This window comes from Papio anubis, chromosome 7 (assembly GCF_008728515.1).
Source record: "Papio anubis isolate 15944 chromosome 7, Panubis1.0, whole genome shotgun sequence".
Classification (NCBI taxonomy): domain Eukaryota; kingdom Metazoa; phylum Chordata; class Mammalia; order Primates; family Cercopithecidae; genus Papio; species Papio anubis.
The window spans coordinates 122,361,157-122,383,030 of record NC_044982.1 but is presented as its reverse complement, the minus strand read 5'-3'; the positions used below and the strand labels follow the sequence as shown (position 1 = coordinate 122,383,030).

At 49.6% G+C, this 21,874-nt stretch overlaps 2 long non-coding RNA genes across 4 annotated transcripts; both read left to right on the top strand.

Annotated features, from left to right (window-relative positions):
• Positions 1-552: 552 nt before the first annotated feature.
• LOC103885891 lies at positions 553-5,889 on the top strand. Of its 3 annotated transcripts, none has more exons than XR_001904416.3 (4): positions 553-2,357; positions 3,656-3,741; positions 4,190-4,329; positions 4,895-5,889. It is a non-coding gene; the product is annotated as an uncharacterized LOC103885891 (long non-coding RNA). The 3 variants fall into 3 exon arrangements; XR_001904415.3 differs by having other exon boundaries at positions 4,190-5,068; positions 5,149-5,889; XR_001904412.3 differs by having other exon boundaries at positions 4,190-5,889.
• A 5,229-nt stretch (positions 5,890-11,118) lies between these two features.
• LOC108586748 lies at positions 11,119-19,398 on the top strand. The gene is made up of 2 exons (XR_001904421.3): positions 11,119-14,530; positions 16,121-19,398. It is a non-coding gene; the product is annotated as an uncharacterized LOC108586748 (long non-coding RNA).
• The last annotated feature ends 2,476 nt before the right edge of the window (positions 19,399-21,874 follow it).

Genomic DNA, 21,874 nt, shown 5'->3' with positions numbered 1-21,874 from the left:
TTTTTCCGTTGCTTTGCTTTGTGATGAGAAAATTATTGTGCTTATCATCATTTATTTTATTTATTTATTTTTGAGACTACGGTCTCGCTCCGTCACCCAGGCTGGAGTGCTGTGGTGCAATCTCGGCTCACTGCAACCTCCGCCTACCAGATTCAAGCAATTCTCCTGTCTCAGCCTCCCAAGTAGCTGGGATTATAGACGTGCATCGCCATGCCCAGCTAATGTGTGTGTGTGTATTTTTTTTTTTTTTTTTTTTTTGAGACAGAGTCTCGCTCAGTCGCCCAGGCAGGAGTGCAGTGGCCGGATCTCGGCTCACTGCAAGCTCCGCATCCCAGGTTTACGCCATTCTCCTGCCTCAGCCTCCTGAGTAGCTGGGACTACAGGCGCCCGCCACCTCGCCCAGCTAGTTTTTTTGTATTTTTTAGTAGAGACGGGGTTTCACCGTGTTAGCCAGGATGGTCTCGATCTCCTGACCTTGTGATCCGCCCGTCTTGGCCTCCCAAAGTGGTGTGTATATTTTTAATAGAGACAGGGTTTCGCCATGTTGGTCAGTCTGGTCTCGAACTCCTGACCTCAAGTGATCCACCTGCTTTGGCCTCCCAAAATGCTGAGATTGCAGGTGTGAGCCACCACGCCCAGCTGCTGCTTATCATCATTCAATGAAGCAACTTGCTGGCGTTCAGGTCCCCAGGCCTGGTGTGTGCAGCAGAGACCCTGGAGTGGGGAGCCATCCCCTCCCTTTGCAGAGGGGCAGGGCTCCCCAGAGATGAGCTTGGGAGCCTTGGGTTCACCCAGCAATGGAGTGGCAATCCCCACCCCCAGCATTCCTTGGCCCACATCCCCAGTGCCCCCAAGATCAACTGGCTGGAGACAGCTGCACCACTTGTGCCTTTCCACCCTGCCCCAAAGTCACTGTCCCAGGCCCAGAGTGGGGAGTGATGTCCCCAAGGCAATACAGGAAGTCTGCAACAGAGCCAGACTAGGCCAGGGGAGGCGGGGAGAGTAAGTGGCTGAAGGCCTGGGCCACCTAGGGCACCAGCCAAGCTTCCTCCTTGAGCCCAGGTGGGGAGGCCCTTCCTGAGCAAAGGCTAGGGGTCTGTGTCCTCTCCCTGCTCTGAAGAAGGGGAACAGTTATAAGATTAATGAGGGAAGTACTTTTATCATCAGCTCAGTATCGGGGTGGGCATCGTTCCTTCTTCGCTGCCTTGATCACTCCCTCTGGTCTTCTAGTCATTGGCCTGTAGAAGTGGGCTACAGTCCACTCCCCTGCATGAGACTGGAAGCTCCTTGAAGGCAGGAGATGTGTCTATTTTATTCTCCACTGGGTTTCCAACGGCTGTGTGAGAGATGAAGGTGTGGATGCTGAAGAACCACTCTGAAAGGGATACCAACACTGAGGGAAGCCAGTGCCAGAGAAGGAAAGGAAGGGTTACTTCTGGAGTGCGTGGTATTTGGGGCTGAGCCTTTATGGTTGTGGAGGTTTCAGGGAAAGCTGGCTGAGATGGGGTTTACAGGAGAGGGCGGGAGGCCCTGCAAGAGTGAAACCTGGACACCTGGAGATGCCAGGCCCTTCCTCTATGAGCTGAAGGTCCCTGATACTGGTGAGAGGCCAAGCTGAAACCTTTGGCCAGGGGTCAGGTGTAGGGGAAGGCAGTTCCTGGGTCCACAGGTACTGGAAGCCTGGGTGCCTACTCTCTGCTGTCCATAGGACTCCCAGTCCAGCGGGGAGAGGTGCTCCTTCTCCCTGGGTAGGGTAGGCGGCCCAGGCCTTTTCCACCAGTCACACTGGCCCTTCCATTATGGCTCTCCCTTGGAGCTTCTATTTCTAGGAGTTCCCTGTGAGCCTCCAGCCCTCTCCCTTGCTATGTGACCCAGAGAAACCCTCCAGCCCTCAGAGAGGGTCACATAGAGAGGGAGAGGCAGAGCTGGGACTAACTCCAGGACAGGACCTCTAGCTCCACCTCCACCAGGTACAAGGTCCTTATTCAGGCTGGTTGCCACGGGGTGGCCCCAGCATCAGGTCCCACGTTCTCACTGTGGTTCAGCCAGGAACCCAGCACTCCCACACTGCCCGGGGGGACTTCTGTTGTCAGGGGCATCTTCCTTGGCAATGCCCACGGCCCTACACCTGAACCTGAGTTCAGGGCGCTGAGAGTGCTGGCTTCAGGAAAGCCTATTCTCTGGGTTTCTACGAGGGTCTCTTCTGACACCCCCATGAGACTAGGTCTTCCCCAGGGCAGGGCCTGTGCCTCCTCCATCAGACTGGAGACTCCTTGTTCACAGGCCCCTCAAGCTTCAACTCTCCAGTCCTGTGGCACCGAATCTCACTCCAGGATCCCCCAACACCCTCAAGGCTGGTAAGATACACCCTCATGCACCTCCTACTCCAGGCCAGGCCTCTCCGCGGGCTGGGGGTGGACGCCTGGCCTGGGTCAGGTAGGGGTGTGGGGGGCAGATCTTCCAGCCCCCTCTCCCTGGAAGGCCCTTGTGGTCACGGACCACATCTTGTTTGTTCCCACGTCCCCCGTGCCAATTGCAGAGACTGGCCTAGAGTGGGCTCTGGTGACATGAACAAGGAGGATGTAGAGAAGGTGACTTGGGATGTTCCCTGAGGGGATTCAGAAAGAAGTTCCAGGCCTCCAGATCCCCATCCCCGCCAGCTCCCCAAGAGCCACAGTCTGGAATTCCACTGAGGGAGACATGTCTTTGACATCCTCTTCCTGGGAATGATTCAGAGGGTTCATTTACGATGCTCAGACCCGGAGGCTTTAGGGACTTTTGAGTCAAGAAACCGGGGTAGAAACCTGGGTGCTGGGAGATCTGGGCAGGGGTGGGTCTGCCAGCCTGCTCCTCAGCCTCCAGCGGGGAAGGGGTGAGCCCCCAGAGCGGGACTGACCTCCAGACAGGCTTGTGCTGCAGGAGCCCTTGGGGCCTGTGGGAATAGCGGGGCCTCTGACAGACACTTTATCAGGCCCTGTCGCCAGCGTTATCTGCGGCTTCTCAGCAAAGAAGGAGCTACAGTCACTCAGACCACTCCAGGCTGGGAACAAAGCAGCCGAGTCAGCTGGCGTCCCATGGCTCTACTGCCAGACCCGTAGGCTCGTAGGCTCGGCAGCCTGTGCCCCAAGCTGGGTGTTCAAGGAGGTGGCTGGCCCAGCCAGGCGACGGCTGGTCTGCTGGGACTCCCCCGCTCAGAGCCTGCCCTCACTGGGACCACCTCCCTTGAGCCTGTCTTCAGAAGGGGGATGGGGCATGGGGTCACTCCAGTCCTTCCAGGGCCCTGCTGAAATGTCAGCCACAAGGGATGGGACACAGAGGGGCCTGTCCAGGAACAATGGCCAAGTGTCGGCGTGGGATGAGGGCTGGGGCAGGGCTGGTCAAATGTTTACTTGGAATGATTTGAGTGGGCACCCTCAGGCCACGGGGGCAGCTGGCGCCTGGCACGGAGCCCCTCTACCCACTCTCATGGGGCACTGCAAGGATTCAGGCCCACCCCAGATGGGGCCTGAATGAGAAAGCACCCAGAGAGGGCAGCCAGCCAAGGCCTGGGCATGGTCCTTCTCTGTCAGTCTCTGCCCTCTGTTGGGGAGAAGCGGGAGCTGGGAGGGCCAGCTCCTCTCATTCAGGAAGCACCTGCTTCTCTGGTCTCCTGCAGGGCTGCCAGAAATGGTTGGGCAGATCACGCACTGCAAAAGGGCACCTTGTCGCTGAAATAAGTGGATCTGAAATTCGTGCAATGCGGTAAGGTGCTGATTTAGTCCAGAGGCTGCTTTTTGGCAATTTTCTGCTAGGAGAGGGCGCCATTGTATACTGGGCACTGGGGATGACAACGTGGTTCTTCTGGTAGGAGCTCACAAGGTATTCGGGGGAGGGTTGCCAGATGTAATACAGGATGCCTAGTTGGATTTGGGTTTCAGATAATCATCAAATATACATATCTAAAATATGGGATATTATAAACATTATACATGTAATGCTTTTAGTATAAGTCCCATGCATTATTGAAGTGTCATAAGGGACACCTCCCCCCGGCATGTAGGGTTAGGGCCCTAGGGCCATGCGGGAGGCTTAGCAGCCGGGCAGTGCAGAGGAGCCCGAGAGGCAACAGGGACAAGATGGAGTGTGGCCTTGAAGTGCCGGGAGTGAGCGGGGCCAGGTGGGGTTGTGAGTGGGGCGCGTACTGTGGCAGGCTCCCTCTGGCGGCCGTGTGGGGAACAGGCTGCAGGGCGCCGCCGAAGAGGCCACTCCGTGAGGAGCCCCGGGCAGGGAGCGTGGAGCTGGAGAGAAACGGCTGACTCTGGACATCTGAACTTTTTATGATGGAGAACGGTAAACGTATACAAAAGTAGTGAGACGAGGCACGCCCATGTCCTCATGACCCGCGTCAACCATCATCAGATCATGGCCAATTATGTTTCATGTAAACCTCTCACCCCTCCCAGCAACGGGATTATTTTGAAGCAAATCCCAGACTTCATATTATTTCATCCATAAAAATGTCAGTATATATCACTAAAAGATAAGGCCTGGATGTATTTTGAAGCTGGAGCCACCAGGAATTTGCCCGGAGCCTTCAATCCGCTATTAAGAGGGAGGGGCCCCTCCCCCAGGAGGCTTCACACTGTGCAGTTAGTTCCCCACTCTTCTGACCACCTCTCCTAGAACTTTCTAGTTTTTTCTCCCCTGGGATAAGTCTTCCTAGGCCTGAGCCTGTTCTCTCCCCGCTCCTGACTGTGCACCCTCCTTGAGGATGCCCCTTGGGCTGTGGTCTTGGGGTCTCCAGAGCCTCCTCCCCAGAGCTCAGAGCGCCCACAGCCCTTTCCTCTCCGTAGTCCCTAGATAACAGGATTGCCTAAGTGTAGGCCTTCAAAGATGACCCCTCCTGGGAATTCAGAACAGGCAGGCACCCTGGTGAATGAGAGGAGAGCTCACAGGAAGTCACAGAACGAGGGTCAGGGACACAGATTCGAACATGAAGATACTACTAAGCGAAGAGGAGGCTCTTGGCTCTCCAGAAGGCCACCTCCTCCCGAAAGCCGTCTGGCTCTGCCTCCCTGGGAGATTTTGGGTAGGTCAATTCCCCTCTCCGGGCCTGAGACAGGAACCAGTTCCTTACACAGAGCTTCTCCTTTCTCTCCCTCCTCTCAGATTCTGCACCTGCAAAGTCCCTTGGCAGGGAGGAGCTGAGGGGCAAACTGGACTCGGAGGGAGACTGCCAGGACTTTAACTTCCGACAGGCATAGTAACCGCACTTTACAGGAGAGGAAGGTGACCTGGGAGAGGTAAAGCGACTTGACGGGTCCGCCAGTGTGCAGGGCGCACAACCAGGATTTGAGGGCAAGGCCAAACCCTCAGCCCTGGGCCCCAGGTACCAGCCGGCTTTCAAGGGCCCACACCTCTGGGCAGAATCCGGCTCAGCGGTCCAAATCCGGCAACCTTGCTACCTCCCAGCCTCCCCCAGCAGCTCTGGGAGGCCAGTGCCTCCCTCCCCACTTCATTTCACTCTGGCCCCCTTCTGTGGGCTGGGCGCAGTGGGCACCAGGCACGCCATGCTTTTCTCTCATTCGGTCCTCGTGGCAGCTCAGTGAGGGACTGTCCCCATTTCACAGAAGGGGAAACGGAGACTCTGAGAGGCGCCAGGAGCTGCCCAGGGCCACACAGCTCTGCAGTGGGGGAGAGAGGATGGAGACCCGGTGCTTTGACTGCAGGTGCTCCTTCCACTGCGTGGCAAGAACTGGCTTAGAACAGTTACCTATCTGAGGACCCAAGACCGCATGCTCGTCCTGGCTTTAGGAATCCTTTCTTGTTTTTTCTTTTCTTTTCTTTTTTTGAGATGGAGTCTCACTCTGTTGCCCAGACTGGAGTGTAGAGACACGATCTCCGCGCACTGCAACCTCCGCCTCTCCGGTTCAAGCGATTCTCCTGCCTCAGCCTGCCGAGTAGCTGGGATTAGAGGCACCCGCCACCCCACCCAGCTAATTTTTGTATTTTTAGTAAAGACGGGGTTTCTCTGTGTTGGCCAGGATGGTCTCGATCTCCTGACCTTGTGATCCGCCTGCCTAGGCCTCCCAAAGTGCTGGGATTGCAGGCGTGAGCCACCGCGCCCGGCCTTCTTTTTTTTTTTCTTACCAATAACTCCTTTATCATGTTTCAACCACATGCTCTCACTTGATCTTCCTGAAACCCCAGCGAGACAGATCTGATGATAGTTCGACTTTTATGGGCGAAGTGCCGCAAAAGACCAGCCAGGATCGGGGACCTTGTTCTGAAACTTTCCAGATTGTCCCCAGGCTCGCGTCGCTCCCGGGAACGGCCAATGGACGCTTGTGTTCTTCCAGCGCCCCCTACAGCCTTGCAATGGCATTAAATCACCCTGCCGGGCCAGTTCTGCTTGAAAAGTTTTCTGTCTTCTCAATACTTTGCTGCTGAATCTGGGATTTTCCCTTAGGAGTTTGGTTTATTATTTATTTATTTATTTTGAGATGGAGTCTCGCTCTGTCGCCTAGGCTGGAGTGCAGTGGCACGATCATAGCTCGCTGCAGCTCAACCTCCCGGGCTCAGGCGATCCTCCTGTCCCAGCCTCCCAAGCAGCTGGGACTGCAGCCCGTGCCACCATGGCAGGCTTCCCCTCACAAATTTGGATCCACCTCGTCCCTCCCTGCTCAACATATTTAGCAATAGTTAAAGCATGTTTATTTTCTGAAACTTTGTCTTCAGGAAAGTAAGATATAATAAAGGCTCAACCAATTGGGGAGGTTGTCAGGCTTGAGAATCGCAAGGAGTGTGGATCGCCACCAGCCTGGGAAATTTTAAGGGTGAGGTCTGTGTTCCCCCATCGTGCTAGTCCAAGGCTCTCCCAGGAAAGGGATTGTGTCTCCCTCAGGCTCCCTTGCCCGCCACATCTTGATGAGGCTTTTCAAAGCAATGACAGGGGCAGTGAGTGGGGAAGAGGTGGCCTCTGGCCTCTGCTTACATCTTGCGGTGGGTGACACCCTGTGCCTGCAACAGAGGAGGGGAGTTCTGTGTTCCCTGAGGCTCCTGCGGAGATTAGAAAGAGCCAGAAAGACCTGGCAGGTGCAGCCTGGGGCTCAGAGTCTGCACATACAGGCCTTTCTCAGAGCCCAGAGGAATTTGAACATGGGCAGCAGTGTGAGCGAATCTTTCTGACAGGGGCATATTTGAGTGGAAGATTGCTGTTCCAGGAGGCAGGAGCCTGGGATGACATTAACTGGAGAAGGGGGAGGGGCCAGAAGAGGAGAGAGGGAAAGGCCAGCCTGTGTCAAAGGCCCCATGGTACCCAGGTCTCCACTCTGAATGTCCTGCCACCAACTAGTCACCCCAACTCTGAGGTCCTACAGGTTCCTCAACTCCCATCTCGAACATTCCTGCCCACACCTACCCCTCCTTCTGGGTTACTCCTCTTGGTTCATTCATTCATCGGGCATTCCACCTACACGTAGTTGATCATTTATCAAGTGCCAGGTGTATTTTGCTTGTTTGTTTGGTGGGAGTTTATTGAGGTACAATTTACATATTGTAAAATTCACCCTTTTTTAACATACAGTTATATGGGATCTGACAAATGTATAACAGATGTGTAAACACTGCCACAATCAAGATATAGAATATTTCCATCAACCCAGAAAATTCTTTCCTGCTCCTTGTAGTCAACCCCTCCTCCCACCTCCAGCCTCAGACAACCTCTGATCTGTTTCCTGTCCCTATAGTTTTGCCTTTTCCAGAATGCCATGTACATGAAATCATACAGTACGTAACCTTTTGAATCTGACTTCTTTTGCTGGGCATCAATGCTTTTAAGAGTCATCTATGAATACGTTGCATGTATTCATAGATGTTCCTTTTCATTGGCAAGATGGATTGCAGTGTATAGGTATACTACAATATATTTTTCTATTCACCAGATGATAAGCATTGAGTTGTTTCCAGTTTTTGGCAATTATTAATAATGCCACAGTAAATGTTCGTGTGTAGGTTTTTGTGCAAACATAAATGTTCCTTTTTCTGGGATAGATGCCTAGAAGTGGAATTGTGGGTTCTCATGTAAATGTATGTTTCACTTGATAGAAATCTGCCAAATTCTGGCTAGGCTTGGTGGCTCACGCCTGTAATCCCAGCACTTTGGGAGGCTGAGGTGGGTGGGTCACTTGAGATCAGGAGTTCGAGACCAGCGTTGCCAACATGGTGAAACCTTGTGTCTACTAAAAATACAAAAATTAGCTGGGTGGTAGTGGCCCATGCCTGTAATCCCAGCTACTTGGGTGGCTGAGGCAGGAGAATCACTTGAACCCGGCAGGGCGGGTGCGGGTGCGGAGGTTGCAGTAAGCTGAGACTGTGCCACTGCACTCCAGCCTGGGTGACAGAGTAAGACTCTGCAGAAGAAAAAAAGAAAGAAAAAAGAAAAGAAAGAGAGCGAGAGAGAAAAGAAAGAAAGGAAGGAAGGAAGGAAGGAAGGAAGGAAGGAAGGAAGGAAGGAAGGAAGGAAGGAAGGAAGGAATCTGCCAAATTCTTATTCAGAATGACTGTACCATCTCCAAAGCCATAATAACCTTTGAAATTTAAACTTTAACTTGAGTGTCTTGAAAAATACAGGAAGAATCTTATTCCTAACTGGAAGGATCACTTTTTTTTGGCAAATGAAAGTTTTCATTTCTCCAGGGTAGATGGGTGTGGAATTGGTGGCTTGTATATTAAGCATATTCTATAAAAACTGCCAAACTGTTTTCCAAAGTGACTGTAGCATTTTGCATTCCTCTAGTAATGTTTGTGTTTTGATTTTTCCACATCTTTATCAAGTGCTAGTCTTTAAAAATGTTTTATTATGAAAATTGATAACATCTACAAAAGTAGAAAGAATAGTATTAATATAACGGGTCTCCGTGTGCTCATCACCAGTTTCATCAATTACCCTTTCATGGTTTATCTTTTTTTTTTTTTTAATGAAGTTTTGCTCTTGTTGCCCAAGCTGGAGTACAGCGGTGCAGTCTCGGCTCACCGCAACCTCCACCTCCCAGTTCAAGCAATTCTCCTGCCTCAGTCTCCTGAGTAGCTGGGACTACAAGCATGCGCCACAATGCCTAGCTAATTTTGTATTTTTAATAGAGATAGGGTTTCTCCATGTTGGTCAGGCTAGTCTTAAACTCCCGACCTCAGATGATCCTCCGCCCGCCTCAGCCACCCAAAGTGCTGAGTGCTGAGATTACAACCATGAGCCACCGCACCTGGCATTTTATTTTTTATTTTATTTTATTATTTTTTTTAGACAGGGTCTCACTCTCTCACCCAGGCTGGAGTGCAGTGGCATGATATCAGCTCACTGTGGCCTCAACCTCCCAGGCTGAAAGGACCCTTCTGCCTCAGCCTCCCAAGTAGCTGGGACTACAGGTGCACCACCACACCTGGCTTTTCATGGCTTATCTTGTTTCATCCCCTGCTCTCCCACAATGACCAAGTTACTTCTGAAGCAAATCCTAGATGTCGTATCATTTCATTCCTATTCAGTATTATATCTAAAAGACATGGATTCAGTTTGTTTGTTTGTTTGTTTTTGAGATGGAGTTTCACTCTTGTTGCCCAGGCTGGAATGCAATGGTGAGATCTCGGTTCACCGCAACCTCCACCTCCCGGGTTCAAGCCATTCTCCTGCCTCAGTCTCCCGAGTAGCTGGGATTACAGGCATGCACCTCCATGCCCTGGTAATTTTGTATTTTTAGTAGAGACAGGGTTTCTCCATGTTGGTCAGGCTGGTCTCAAATTCCCGACCTCAGGTGATCCACGTGCCTCAGCCTCCCAAAGTGCTGGGATTACAAGCGTGATCCACCATGCCCGGCCACGGATTCTTTTTTTAAAAAGCCACAATACCCTTATCACATATAAAATGTGTGCCATTATCACTCTTCCTATCATGATATCTCCAGTCAGTGCTCACATTTTCCTTTGTCTCATGAATGTCATCATTTCTTTTTTTTCAACTTGTTTGTTTGAATCAGGATACGAATAAGGTCACTGCGTTCCCATTGGTTTATGTGTCTTTAAGTTACTTTGTTTGAAAGTCATTTGCAATAGTTTTTCTCTTTGTGGTATTAAAGTAAATTAAAATAAAGACCAGGCGTAAAGAATCCCTGAGCAAACAAAACCAGTTAGGCCTCATAAGTGACCTCAACCTTGCATGATGTGCAAACATAAGCAAACTTAACTTGAGCTATTTATTGTAAATGCTTATATTTAAAAAAATTACCAGAACCTAAGCTTAACCAATCAGAAGTAGCTAACAAACTTACATAATGAGGGACTTTCCCATGAGATAGATTAAATAAGGCAACTGTATAACTGTAACCAATCAAATATTTTCTTCGCTTTACTTCTGTGTTCCTTGTATAAAAACCCACCCCTTGTGTTCCCTCATTTCTGGTTTGAAACTGCCCAATTCATGAATTGTCATTTGCTCCTATAAATTCTTTAAAATTTTATTGTGCCTGAGTTTACTTTTTTCTTATTTTTAGGGACAGGGTCCAGCTTTGTCGCCCAGGCTGAAGTGCAGTAGCATGATCGTAGCTCACTGCAGCCTCAAATTCCTCGATTCTCCTGCATCAGCCTCCTGAGAAGCTAGGACTACAGGTGCATACCAGCACACCTGGCTAATATATATATTAGAAACGGGGACTTGCTATGTTCCCCAGGTTGGGCTAGAACTCCCAGCTTCAAGTGATCCTCCTGCCTCAGCCTCCTAAAGTGCTGGCAGAGGTGAGCCACTGCACCTGGCCTCAGTTTAATTTGAATGGTGGTTAAATCACTAATTCAATGTGTAGATTTATTTGCTTTATTTTGCTTTAGGTTTTTAGGATTTTTAAATCTTTTTTTTTAGAAATTTATTTAAAGATTTTAAATTTTATTTCTGGTTCCAAAATCTATCATACAAAATATATTCAGAAAGGTGTAGTTGTTATGCCCCCTTCAATCTGTTCCCTTCCCCACAACTATTAATTTTTAAACATTATTCTTTATTATTACATTAATTTAACATGTATCACATACATAATGCATATATATTCATATCCTTCCCTCCTTTTTTTTTTTTTTTTTTTTTTGATATGAGGATCTCACCATGTTGCTCAGGCTGGACTTGAAATCCTAAATTCAAACAATCCTCCTGCTTCAACCTTGAGTAGCTGGGACTACAGGTATATGCCTCCATATTTGACTCTTCCTTTTAGGTAAGGATTAGCATGCAACGACACTTCCCTGCCTCTTGCTGTATTCGCTGTCCATCCCACTCCAGCTATCTCTCCCCAGTAGCTGGTCAAGATTGTCCTCAGTCCGCTTTACAGCCACAGAGTCCTCCATTGTGCTGGTAACCACAGGCCTCTGCTGATGGACATTTTCCTTGCTGCCATTCTTTAGCGATTACAAATTGAATTGCAATAAAACGCCCATGCTTACATCTTTTGGTATTTTTGCTAGTGTCTTTCTAGGGTAGATTCCCAGCAATGGGATTCTTGAGTCAAAGGTTGAACATACACGCAATTTTGCTACAGCTACTGCCAATTCCCCCCTAGAGGGGCTGCATCATTTTGCATTCCCGTCAGCTCTGGCTAGGAGTGCCAGTAGAACGCATTGCCAAACTTTTGGATTTTTGCCAATCTGATAGGTAGGAAGTGGTATCTCTGAGTAGTTTTAATTTGCATTTCTTTTGTTTGAGCCACGTTGATCACATTTTCACAGGGTTATGAGCTATTTGCATTTCTTTGTGAATTGTCTGTTAATATTTTCAGCCCATTTTTTCTAGGAAGTTGTTCGTTTTTTCCTTCTCTACTTTTAGAAGCCGTTCACTAGAGGCATTCATGCTTTGCCTGGGATACAGGTTGCAGGTGCTTTCTGCCATTTGTCATTTGTCTTCTTTCTTTCTCTGTTCATTTGTTCGCTTATTTATTCGTTTATTCTGGGGATGTAGCCATGAACAGGGTGACCCCGAGGAGCTCCACTGACGTGCACGGCCCAAGTCAGAACCTTGGATGGTCCTGGATGCGCCTCCTCCCAACCCTTCCCTGTGCTGTCTTTTCTGCCTCTGACCCCTCTCCTGCTGCCCAGTGACCACCCTGCCCCTGTCCTTCCCTGCCCGGGCCCTCAGCATCACCCAGTCTGAGCTCAGAGAGGATTGGAAACAAGCCTGGTTGTCTCTGTATCCCCCGCGACGTGCCGGGCAACTGATCAGTGAGTGAGTGAATGAATTAATGAACACATGAAAGAATGAATGAATCCTGTGTAGCTAAAACAGCCTCTCAGCCCAGGAAGCCAAGTCAGAGAGGAGCTTGGAAGAGCACCTTTGAGATCAAGGTTTCTTCACCCCTAGCACTCTCTTCAGACCTAACTCGGGTCTGAGTTTCTACTCCCAAATGCCTCACAGGCAATATATGATGCCTGCTTCTTTTCATAATTTACAAGAACATTTGCTTATTGTAGAAAATGCGGAAAATACAGAGCAGTACAAAAAAAGAATTAGAAATTCTCCATTAACTCATTGCCCAGAGGAAATGGCCGTGGACGTTTTGGTGTATTTTTATTCAACTTTTAAAAACATATTTTATTTTTACATATTTTATTTTATACAGTGTGGACATACATATGCATACATGCCTCCTAAACATTATAACACACATATTTCCTCATGACATTAAACTTTTGCACAACATCATAATTGTAAATGATCACAGAAAAATGCCTCAAAACGAATGTGTCATATCCTAGCCCCACCACTTAACCTCTCTGTGCCTCAGTTTTCTCCTCTGTAAAACAGGGATAGTAATAGTACCTCCTTGATAAGTTGTTTGTAAGGGTTCAATGTGATTATGGTGTGAGTGTGGGAAGCGCTCGGAAAGTGTCATTGTCATCATTATTAGAACTATTATTCCCTAATTGCAAACATTTAAATTCTAATTTTATTCTATTGCAAATGACACTGTCATGAATCTCTCTGCTCGGGAGGGTTGTGTGGGAACCTCAGAGAGCTTGTTTCACCCCCTGCCCCCCAAACTAAGCACAACAGGGACAGAGAGAGCGAGGTGCGCTGGGAGCCCCGTGACTGAAAGTTAGGAGAGCAGATCTTGGCACTGGCAGCCTGGAGAAGGAGGGCAGAGGGGTGGGGGTGTGGGGAACGGCATCTGTGAAAGCTCAGAAGTTTCTGGAAGAGCATGAGAAGTTCTGATGTGGTTGCTGGGGTGGCAGTTCCTGTCCCTATTTGACCAATGGGTAATTGAGGGCCAGGAAAGGGGTGACTTGTCTGATGACGTGGGTGGGCACCAAGTCGGAGCTTCCTGGCTCCCCACATGCTGAAAAACATCTGTGTTTTATGGAAGAAGGAGATGAAGAAGAGGAGGAGGAGGAGGAGGAAGAATTTGGGGCTTTGGAAACGTGCATGCCTGTGAGCCCCTGCCCAATCAAGGTTCAGCTGTCCTGCAAAGCAACCCAGCGGGTCCTGTGAGCTGGAGGCCAGTTTGCTATATTTGTCTCCATGGGTCTTTTCCCTGATGTCTCCCAGACACAGACACCTGGGCTGGCAGCTGGCAGGTCTCCTGAGCTCCACCCTCACCTCCCATCCCTTCAACCCAGTGGCCTTGCAGACAAAGGCTGGAAAGCCAGGTCCCATTTCCAGTCATCATCCACAGTGCATAATTAGGCGGTGCCTGCCTCGTGTTTGTTTAAAGAAGGAGTGTGACCTCGGCATCAGTGCTTCTGCCAAGAGGGAAGAGCCCAGGAAGGCCCAGAGAGAGCTGGGGGCTTGGGCAGCAGGGGTTTGAGGCTTGAGAGGCCAGGCCAGCCTGTGGTATAGGCATCAACAAGCAAAGTTTGAGGACTCCTGAAAGTTCTCCAAAATCTTACCTGTTGCCTGTCACCATTCTCAGTCCATTATTAGAATGGTAGAGTCTCAACAGTTTTCTAAATACCAAAGAAAATGCAAATTAATACTTCTTGGAGCACCTCTATCCTTTATGGTCTGAATTTGAGAACATTGCAATAGCAGCCTCATTGCTGCACTAGTCCAAACACTTCTGTGTAACCCTCTTCCACATGCAGTGCTGAGGAGTTCTTGCTGCCTATTGTTTACAGAGGGTAGTCCGAGGAATAAGAGATGTCAATCCCACGTGGTGAAAACTCTGCGCTCTAGAACTTGGGAATTATCTCCTAATAAGACCTGACATTTCTGAAGGCCATTAGGAGTTAAACCTCAGGCTCAGAATGTATAATGGGGAGGGATTCTAGATGCTTTTAGACCACTCTTCTCATGGAGTAGAAAAAAATGTAGAGAAACCTCAGAGAGGGGAAGGGACTTACCTACACCAGTTAATGGTAGAGCTGGGACTAGAACACAGGTCTCCTGATTTCAGCCTCAACTCTCCGGCACCATGTTGCTTCCCTCCATTCAAAGAGCAGTGAGGGGAAAGTCAGCACCAGCTGGAGTGTGGCAATGAAGAGCTCACAGTCCCTGCCCAAGAGGAGCTTCCAGAGGCTGACAAGGGTAAGGGGGAACAGGGATTCATCTGAATCAGAGTGGGTGGAGTTTAGGCAGGGGTGGGTCTGAAGGACTGTGGGGAACAGGGTGGTGAGACAGACATCAGCACATTTCCCAAGTGGGTTAACATAGGAGGTTGAAGGATGAATGGGGCTTCTTCACCAGGAGAGATAGGGAAGGGTGTTCCAGGAAACGGGAAGGGCGAACTCATGGGAAAAGGAGGCTGATTTCTCCTGTTCCCAGGTGACAGTGGATTCCCTGCGGGCTTAACCAGGATTCCCAGCGCTCAGTGCAGACCCTCCCACCGCAGGGCCGGAGGCTGTAATCTGTAACCTTATGGGGGCATATATAGTTACAAAGAGATTGGTTGGACAGGATGGATTTTTAATCTGGTGGAAATGCGGGCATTGTGGCAGGTGATGAGAAAAATCGTTTTTTGGGTAGCAGTGGTGAAAATGCTTGCACCGGTGCGCTGGCATGCGTGCAGGGGTGCCTCTTCCTTGGTCTCAATTCTGTTGACTTTCAAACGCAGTTTAAGAGCCATCTTCCCATGTCCAACTGTTAATGTGGCCACTACCCCCTCCCTCTCCTGGGTCATGCCATCCCCCGCTCTGAGCCTCAGTTTCTCCAAATGTAAAATGAGGCAGGTGGACTTGCTTGTCTTAAAGGCCCCTTCTGCCTGGGGCTGGTTCTTTAGCCCAGTCTCTGCTTCTCCCTCTGCGGGGATGTCAGAGGCGCCCTCTCGTGGTCAATATTGGCCATGCATCCTTGGACTGGGCGCAGGTTTTCGCTTGGCCTCTGAGGGTGTGTGCTTGTGTGTGCATGTGCGTGTGAGCGTGCCTGTGTACTGGGAGTGGTTACACAGCGGTTGCGTGACAGGCTCATGACACATAGAATGCAGAACTTCGCTAACTCTCAGACCCTGATGAAAACACAGATAAAGAGGTGGGGGTCATTTAAAATAAGGGCAAAAGCTGCTAAAAGCTTCCTGGGGTCTTTGCCTGGGACACCTAGGGTTCCAAAATGCCCTAGGCCACCCATCTTGCTAATACACTTTGATAGCATCACTCCTCTGCTCAGAATCTCATCCTGCCACCCATCTGCTGAACAGAGTAAACATCAAACTCCCGGCCCTCCAGAAAACCTGTGTCCTCACTTCTCACTCTTCTTCTTTCCTATACCACTCCAGGTGAACTACTCCATCCTTCCCATCCCCTGCCCTCTGCTTATGCTGGGATTTTTTTCCCCAGAGAGTCCTACCCTATCCTTTAGTCCCCCATAGCACCTTTCAAGAGGTGGCTAAAATGCCACCTCCTCCAGGAAGACTCCCTGAATTTTCCCACTTGGATCTGTGCTCTCCTTCCTCTGAACCTCCAGGCAACTTTGTCTCAAACTGCCTGCTGGGATGTAGACAGTTTTAGAGTTTACCCAGGTCATTTAAGTCGAACATGTCCTGTTTTGTTCCCCCTCCTCAAACACTGGCTCCATGTCTGCTTTATATCTGGGTCCTTCTAATTACTGAGCCTTCCCCACGGCATCCAGGCATCCCTCTGCAAGACCCTGATCCCCACTCCTTCCCTCTGCCTCCTCCTTCAGTAGGGGCTGCTGTCATGGAAGGAGGCTTGGCAGTGGAGGAAGAAGACATGAGCCTTGGGTCAGACTCTTACTGGATCCCCAACCCACCTGCCCCGTCTTCAGCAGACAAGTGGCTACCCGGCACAATGGCTCCAGTTGCTGAACTGTGTGTGGGAGCCTGGTCTCTGGGTGCCCAGAATGAAGAGTCAGACCCAGGTCACTGCCTGAGTCTTTCTTTCAAGGACAGAAGTAAGAACTACAGGCCTAACAATAACATCCCTGGCTATTTGTAGAAGGCCGCTTGGCAGCCCATGCTGACCAACATGAATTTCTCATACAACCTATTTTTAGATGGGGAAACAAGAGCTCAGAGAGGCTAGGTAACTTGTTCAAGATCACACAGCTCTGAGCGCAAGTGTTCAAACATAGTCCACACTTTCCATCTGTCTCCAAATCCTGTGCAGTTTCTGGAATACTTTGCTGTCACTGTGCCTTGCACAAATGCAGGATTTGATAAATTCCTGGATAATAAAAGGCAGGCATGAATGAATATATAACCAGCGCTTTCTGTTTGACTTCCACACTGCCCCAGGCCCACACGCACACGTCTGCAAGAGAAGAGTGACAGAATTGGGTTTGTCTAAGAGGGTGATGGCTCGCGGGGCCAAAGGGAGAGGTGAACCCTGCATCCCAGAGGGGTGAATTCTCTGATGTGAATCCTCTGGGTAGTAGGGAGTAATGCGTCCTGGGCACGACGGGGACTGGCACCCCCTGATGCACTGTCCCAGTTAGGTTGTATCTGGTGCTGTGGCCCATGAACGTCCCACAGCCAGGGCTGGCCTGCAGGCTCAGGACTTGCAATTAATCCAAATTCTCTGAGAAGCAGGTGCCAAGTCAGGATTAGATGTGCAAGAGATGTATTAGGGAACACGGCTGTGAGGGAAGATGGGGAGGCTGGGAGGACCATCCGACCATGATGCAGGTCTGTTGTGGACCTCAAGGAGCCTGCAGGGAGTGCAGCCACCTCAGACACACACCTTGGTGATAGATTTTACAGCTCAGCTGCTGAAGCCATTGGTCAGTGATGCTCCTCACAGTCAGAGATCTGAGAGGGGCATTTTCACAGCCACCACAGACCTTCTGCCTCCCAGGGCCTCCTCACCGGCCTGGCCTGGAGGACTGCCACTGGCACCCACAGTTAGAGGGAAGGAAGTTTCAGGCCTCTATAAGCCAGGAGAGAAGTTCACTACTCCAGTCCGGGCCAGGTGTCCGGCTCTGGTGGGTGGAACCATTTGCCCAGCTGTCCTTCAGCAGAGGGTTGGGGCCTGACCTCTGAAGTGAAGGCACCCACAGAGCTGGCCATTGAGGGAAACGACCAGCATCCTGGGGCATGGGCACTGGCAGGGGAGACGAGGTCTTGTGAGATGTAGGTGCCACTCTCTTGCAGAACCCACACAGCAGCTCCATGAGGCCGGGAGCTGGTCTCTTGTTTATCTGGGTGCCGGGTGTGCACACCACCTGGCACTGACAGTGTCAGCGAGTTCTGCTGGCCAGGACAGACCCCATGCCTACTCAATGGCCACCACCCGTAGGGCAGCAACATCAGGACCTGTCTTCCCGTCTTCCCCGTTGGTCGGGGGTTTTGAAGCACTGTGGGGAAGCAGTCCAGGCTCTAGTGCTGGTTTGGGGTCTGACTCTCTCACTAACTGGAGCAAGTCCCTTACTTAAACCAGGCCTCAGTTTCCTTATCTGTCGAGTGGAGATTATCACACTGATGGCGAAGAGGCCTTGTGGTATGGAGGATTTGGGTTCAACTTTTTTTTTTGAGCTGATTTGAATCCCATTTCCCCTGTTATTTGCTATATCGTTTTAGGCAAGTTATTCAATCTCTTGAAGACTCAATTTCCCATCTACAAAATGGGAGTGAAGAAGAATCTCTTTTTCTTTCTAAGAGAATGTAAGAATTCAGTAAGGGAACCCTCAGACAGCTCTGAGCACAGCATCTGGGGCATCGCTGTGACGTGGCAGCACTCTCTGCAGCATGCAGGCAGACACACCCCTTCCTCTCTCCTCCTTCACCTCTTCCCCAGCCCCTCCCCTCACATCTCCTTCGCTAACGGGTCAAGCAGTGGTCAGTGTCTGGCCAACAGTGGAGACTCAACCATGCGCAGAGAGTGAAAATGCACTGCGGACCTCCTGCCCAGGTAGCCCCAACCTCATTCATTCACTTCCAGAATGACAGGTGCTGTGCTGAATGCCTGGGAAGATGGCCCCCGTGTTCCTCCCCAAGGGGTTCCCAGTCACATCAGCACAGCACAGGATGGGTCCTGCTGTGCCAAAGCTCTCTGCAGGCTTGTAGGGACCCTGGCTGAGACGTCTGGACACCTGGATTTCAATCCAGTCTTTGCCATCCACTCCCTGTGTGGCCCTCCCCCACAAACTAAATAAAAATTTCATGAGTTGGGGAAGGAGACTCAAGGGGAAGTAAGATGAGAGGATGGAAGTGAGTTGAAGAGCAGGGAGGAAGAAGCCTGGAGCCTGGGCCTCCCTGTGTTGTGGTGTGCGCCAGAGTGGAAGCGGAAGTGGAAGCAGAAGCGGAAGTGGTCCTGCCGGTGGGTGTGACTGGCCTCACAGAGCGGCCAGGGCAGCAGGATGTGCCTGCGTGCCCAAGAGGGTTTCCCACAGCCCCAGGTGGATTGGACTCAGAAGCATGTTTCTGAGTGCCCGAGAGTGTGGCCCAGACAAGGCACAGAGGACAGGAGTGTCAGAGGCATTCAAACCACAGCGACTCCATCCTCAACGGGGGCTGGGGAAAATGATGCTGAGGCCTGCCCGGTTGCATTCCTAGGAGGTTAGACATTCTTAAGTCACTGGATGAGATAGGAGGGGGCCACAAGATACTGGTTACAAAGACCCCGCTGATAAAACAGGATGCAGTAAAGAAGCTCGCCCAAACCAAAATGGATGAAAGTAACCTCTGGTCATCCTAACTGCTCATTATATGCTAATTATAATGCATTAGGATGCTGAAAGACGCTCCCACCAGTCCCATGACAGTTTACAATTGTAATGGCAACATCTGAAAGTTACCCTATATGATTTAAAAGGAAGAGGAACCCTCAGTTCTGGGAAATTCCCACCCTTTTCCTGGAAAATTCATGAATAAACCGTTCCTTGTTCAGCATATGATCAAGAAATAAACAAAAATAGCCAAACCAGCAGCCCTCGATGCTGCTCTGCCTGTAGAGTAGCCATTGTTTTATTCCTTTACTTTCTTCATAAACTTGCTTCCGCTTTACTCTGTTGACTCGCTGATTTTTCTTTCTTGAGACAGTGTGTTGCTCTATCTCCCGGGCTGGAGTGCAGTGGTGCAATCTCTGCTTATTGCAACCTTCACCTCCCAGGTTCAAGTGATTCTCCTGCTTCAGCCTCCCAAGTAGCTGGGATTACAGGCATGCACCACCATACCCAGCTAATTTTTGTATTTTTAGTAGAGACAGGGTTCCACCATGTTGGCCAGGCTGGTCTCGAACTCCTGACCTCAGGTGATCTGCCTGCCTCAGCCTCCCAAAGTGCTGGGATTACAGGCGTGAGCCACCGCGCCCGGCTGGAAGGTACTCATTTTATGGAAGATAACTCCTGGGTCCAAGCAAAGTGGGAGGTAGGTTAGAAGACGCCTGCATAAAGCTGGGATCCCAAAGGGCTACCTCCTCAGTAAAGTAGGGAAAACATGTCCACAGAGGTTTGTCTGCTTCTGTCTCAATGCAGTTGGAGCAAAGGAAAGATGGATTTTCCCTGGAATCTCTGGGACAAGCCCAGTTTCTTTTCTTTCTCTCTTTCTCTCTTTCTCTTTCTTCTTTCTTTCTTTCTTTCTCTTTTTCTTCCTTTCTCTCTTTCTTCTCTCTTTCTTCCTTTCTCTTTCTTTATATCTTTCTTTCCTTCTTTCTTTCTCTCTCTTTCTTTCTTTTTTTCTTTCTTTCTTTCTTTCTCTCTCTCTCTCTCTTTCTTTTTTTTTTTTTAATGGAGTCTCACACTGTCACCCAGGCTAGAGTGCAATGGCGCGATCTTGGCTCACTGCAACCTCTGCCTCCCAGGTTCAAGCAATTCTCCTGCCTCAGCCTCCGAAGTAGCTGGGATTACAGGCATCCACTACCACACCTGGCTAACTTTTTGCATTTTTAGCAGAGACGGGGTTTTACTATGTTGGCCAGGTTGGTCTTGAACTCCTGACCTCGTGATCCGCCCTCCTTGGCCTCCCAAAGTGTTGGGATTACAGGCATGAGCCACCACACCTGGCCTCGACAAACTCAGTTTTAAGTGGATGTGGCATCAGAATTCACACTGCCTGTATTGCTTCCCTCTCCAACTCCAGAAAAAAACTAACTGAAAATACAGTTTCAAGTGTTCCCCAGATGCCTGATGAAGCAATTGTGAAGACTCCCTAGAGGAACGCATTTTAAATCTAGGCTTCAAAGTATTCTCACAAAGAAACTTCCAGAAACAGGAGGTTACACAAATATATATATATATATATTTTTAATGCACATACATGTATATTAAACAGAAGAGAAAATAAGCTACATGAAATGAGATTCAGCAGACATAACATTGCTGAATCAGACCAACAACAACCAAAGACATTGGAATGATCTGTTGTATTATAACATAAAATAATTATGTGTGGTTTGCTTAAAGAAATTAAAGATGCGATCAAATGTATGACAAAAGAATGAGAGATTATCAAAAGTGATCAGGTGAAGCTGAAAAAGACCAAATAGAATTTCTAGAAATGACAAATAAGTTAAAATTTAAAAATCGAATTGAAATTAAAGCCCAACGCATGAAGGGTCAATTCTGGAAAAGATGGAGTAAACACACTCTACCTTATACCTACTGGCTGTGATTCTAAACTACGGACAGGATGCATGGGCCAGCTATCTGAGAACTTGGAAACTACACAGTAGCTGATAGATTGGAGAAGGAAATAAGAATTTGAAGTATGACTGAACTGGGGTTGAGTTTCTCATTTATTTTCCCCTTGTTTTGCCTGGCCTTGACTCATAGGTAGCCCAAAACCTGGAAGAGTGCACCAGGTAGGGGCAGATAGAGCTCCAGGAGAACAGAAAGAACTCCTTTTCTGGTTTGAGGAGCAGGAAGGGGGCTCCTAAAAATCAGATGTGGGAAGTTTTCCTGTTTACGTTTTTTTTTCTCCATCATCTCCCACTCCAGCCACCAGGCAGCATTGCAATGGAGGCAGTGGCAATGGTGACAGCAGCATCAGCCAAGTAGGTGCCTAAAATTCTTAGAGAGAAAAAACCTCTCCTCCCAGAAGAGCTGTGAGCCCAAGAGCCTGGGGAAATTCCTGTTACTTCTGTCTCCACCCCCACACCCTAATCCCTCTGCCTTCTGTTCTGCTGCTGCTTGGCCCCAGACACAGAGGCAGTTATAAGTACATAGCAGAGCTGGGAAATTAAAGTCCTAGATTTCTGGCTGAGGGACTGGAAAAGGAGGCCCCAAAGAGCCAGAAACTGATGAGGGAGATTGTAGAGAGGAGAGAGCACAAGAGAGTGATCCCATACCTTTGTGTATAAACTTCCAGAATCACCTCCAAACTGTGCAGCATGGATCTGATCCCAAACAAAACATCAAAGTCTTTGAGAACTAGTCTACAAATGAAACCCATACAGCAAATGGCTTTGAGAACTGAACCGATATTGGTACCAGAGGCCACAGAAGGTAGGTTGGAATTGGCAGCCTGGACCTAGCGTGGTCACT